The following is a 4025-nucleotide window of genomic DNA, read 5'->3' as shown; positions in this document are numbered from 1 at the left end:
AGAATAAAGACTTGGAGAGGAGGAAGATCACTCACACGTGTGAGTAATGGTAGCACATGGCCTGTCGTGTGTGACGTATATGTCCTTTCTTTGCTATAAGTATTAAGGGGATAACGAGGTGTAGGGGGCATGTATGATTTGGGTAGTTGCAACTTTTGTCTTATTCGTTGAGATCTTACAGCATTTGATACTCATCACGTATCAGTTTGGTGTCAAATTTCCTTGGTTCTATAGATGAAGTTTAAATTTTCATTATCTATTAACTTACCCTGTAATGTCAAATTTTCTTAGCAAGCTGGTGGCGCCATTGTAATGGATGCTGATGCTACATCAACATTGCACAAGACTGGTGTGTTAGCTACAGATGATTCTTCTAAATACATTTGGTTCCAGGTTTGTCCTACATATTCAACAAATTTTGCATGTAGCGCCTTAGCTGTTCTTATGTTGACGTGAAAAGAAAGAAGTTAGGGCATAGAGTGGTAACTGAAGTTTTCTTAAAGTAAGCTTTTATTGAGCAATGATCCTGCCCCATTTTGTCACAAGAGTGAAGTAAAGGCGATCTACACGGGCTCTGCTTTCCTGGAAAGTTCAGCTGCTGGCGATAACGTGGGAATAGTATTGGAGTCTACAAGTTTCTATGCTGAGCAGGGTGGTCAGGTAATCCATTATATTTGATATATAATTTAGTGTGCTAATTGTTTAATTTCTGATCATATGACTGGTGGCATGAAACTGCAGTCTTCATTATGTTCATCTTCGATATGTAGACCTTATACAATAACACTATCATATCAGAGTTGCATAGTTTGATTTTACGTATGGGTTGGCATATAACATGATATAGTTATTTTCGGTTTTGAAACTACCCTCCATAAGGTTGGCATACAACATGATATAGTTATTTTCGGTTTTGAAACTACCCTCCATAAGGTCTATAGCTTTGGATACACTCCCTATATTGTATAAATTCAGTGCCCCTAACATTTTGCTTTGGCAATAGATTTTTGACACGGGACTTATTGAAGGCTCGTTTGGTACATTCAACGTATGCAATGTCCAAATATTTGGAGGTTTTGTTCTTCATATTGGCTATCTCTCTAAAGAAACTGGAGAGGTGTCAGTTGGGGATAAAGTGACTTGCAAGGTATCGCTCTGCATCCTACAGTGTTTGTCTCATTCAGCGTATTTGGTACCACCTAAATTGTTTCCGTATCCGTTATTCATGTGTGTAGGTTGACTATGAGAGACGTAAACACATTGCTCCAAATCATACTTGTACACATATGTTGAATTTTGCCCTGAAGGTATCGTTTTTCTATAGTTGTAGCTGAATAAACGGTAGTTTGCTCTTTTTTTATTGGTCTCAAAACATTCATGTGCGTTGGTTGATTCAGGGAGTGCTCGGAGATCATATTGATCAGAAGGGGTCAATAGTTCTTCCTGAAAAACTGCGGTTAGATTTTTCCCACGGTACATTCTTCAATAAATCATTTCCATTTTGATATGGATGCTCTTTTTTAATTGTCAAATGGGTTTCATAATTTTGAGTAGGCAAACCGGTTGATCCTGAGGATTTGAGAAAGATTGAATCCATCGTCAATAAACAGATCAAGGAATCAAAGGTCTTATAGAGCAGTGTTTGGAGAAGTAAGATGTACACCAGTTCTCGGACATTGCGTTTTTAGTTTGGTTTATATGAATTGTTAAAGCGTTCTCTCTTATTCTATTTAGGTCTACCCTGATCCTGTAAGAGTGGTATCAATTGGCAGACAGGTCGAGGACCTCTTGGCTGATCCTAAAAACGATGAATGGTCTTCGCTTTCTTCTGAGTTTTGTGGAGGTTGGTTTCCATGGGCCATAACTATTTGGACTTGAAAATTATTTTTCTGAATGGATTATTGAGTATTGTATTATTTTGAAAATTGCAGGAACCCACATTACAAACACCCGTGAAGCCAAAGCTTTTACTCTTCTATCCGAGGAGGGAATTGCTAAAGGTATTCGTAGGGTAACTGCTGTGACTACTGAATGTGCTTTTGATGCATTGAATGAGGCGTCCTCACTTGAAAAAGAAGTGGAGGATGCATCCAAAGCAGAGGGGCATGCACTGGAAAAGGTTATATCCCCTCTCTTCTCTCTCATACCTTCACAAATTAGCCACAGAGGCAGCAGAGTCTGCCGCCATCAGATGGAAAGACATTCTGCATTATTCAGCTTGATGTAGGTCTTGATGCAGCAGCCGTGCGAGAAGCTGTTTCGAAAGTCATGGAAAAGAAGGTAAATCTCCATTTCCTTAACGCATGACTTCTAGTAACTAGTCAGTTAAGAAAGTTGAATAAAGGGTTTGCTGGTGAATCATCTTGCAGGGAATGTCGATAATGGTGTTTAGCACAGATGAAACGACCAACAAGGCGGTTGTGTGTGCAGGAGTTCCTGACAAATCTGACGAGTTCAAGCAATTAGATGTCACTGAGTGGCTGACAACTGCATTGGGTCCTTTAAAAGGGAGATGCGGAAAAGGGAAGAGCGGTCTCGCATCTGGACAGGTATGTGTCTGGGTTTGGAGATCATGTGCTAATGGATGTTAATCTAGTTCTTGAGCATGCTTTTTTTTGGGGGGGTTCAGGGAACGGATGCTTCTCAAGTGAAGGCAGCTTTGGATCTGGCTGCATCATTTGCATCAATGAAACTCAACTGATTTGTCTGGAAATTACATCAATCTGTGTGGGCAGAACCACCACCACTCATTTGATATCATTGTATACCGCTATACTCATTTTAATATCTAGTTATTGTGGTGATTACTTCAGTCAAAGTTAGCAGAATTGGTGGTTATGCATGTTGTTGAACTCATCTGATTATTGGTGGTTGGTTATACATGTTGTTGAACTCATCATTTATATATTTATCCAGGTATGAATGATGATATCGCTGACAATGTTGTTAACGGTTTTAACACAAGTGGAAGCAACTGACCCCAGTTTAAAGCTTTAGAGAATAGCAAAGCAAGTTGTCTCATACTAGCTGACTAAAAAGAAAATGCATACATATAAAGCCGGTTCACTTTAATAAAAGGAGTCTGATAAAGCAAAGATAAACTTGATCATTCATTTGCTTCATAGTTCATCATTCCAAAGAGAAGAGAACCTCCAGAAATCAGACACTCTTTTCATCTACTCCACCCTCTCACCATCACCTTCTTAGATCCTAACTTTTGTAGCTCTGATGTACCCCTTATTCCAATTTATTATTCATCATCCGGGTCAGAAGTACACAACTGTACACATGAAGATGAAGTGTACTATGGTTCTTCAGACGAAAACAACAAAAGATGCAAATCTTGTCGGTAAAGGCTGCAGCAAAATGTACTATCATTGTTCTTTATGCAATTTCAGCTTACACTCTTACTACGCAAAGGACTCACCCACCACCTCTCACTATTGAAAACCAAAAATCCATGACCACACCCTTACCCCATTTCTAGGGATGTTACTATGGGCTCAACCTGTCCCTAACCCTGGAAACCCATTTGTAACCTTAACCCTCATTTTTTAAATAGAATTTAAACAGGGTTGGCCCTAATAGGATCAGAATTTAAATTCTAACACTTTTATTTTGATTCACACAACTATTATACAATATTTAATAATGTTTTTCACCAAAAAAAACTTAGAGTCGAGTTTTCTCGCCAAAAACTAAACAGCGAAATTTTCCGTCGAAACCGCAAAATCGAGTTTTCAACTAAAACAACAAAATCGAGTTTTCTCTCCAAAAACGCAAAATCGAGTTTTTCGTCAAAACTTCAAAATCGAGTTTTCCCGCCAAAAAATCAAAATCGATTTTGCGGTTTCGGCGGAAAAACTCGATTTTGCGGTTTTGGCGGAAAAACTCGATTTTGCGGTTTCGGCGGGAAAACTCGATTTTGCGGTTTGGGCGGGAAAACCCGATTTGCCGGTTTCGGCGGAAAACTCGTTTTTGATGTTTCGGCGGGAAAACGCGATTTTGTAGTTTTGGCGGGGAAA

The 4025-nt window shown here is 39.2% G+C and overlaps 1 pseudogene; it reads left to right on the top strand.

The window, feature by feature from the left end:
* Window positions 1-2812, top strand: part of LOC106335468 — an 8219-nt pseudogene extending 5407 nt beyond the window's left edge.
* Window positions 2813-4025: the final 1213 nt, after the last annotated feature.

Source organism: Brassica oleracea, chromosome C3 (genome assembly GCF_000695525.1).
Source record: "Brassica oleracea var. oleracea cultivar TO1000 chromosome C3, BOL, whole genome shotgun sequence".
Lineage (NCBI taxonomy): Eukaryota > Viridiplantae > Streptophyta > Magnoliopsida > Brassicales > Brassicaceae > Brassica > Brassica oleracea.
This window is presented reverse-complemented; position numbering and strand designations above follow the sequence as displayed.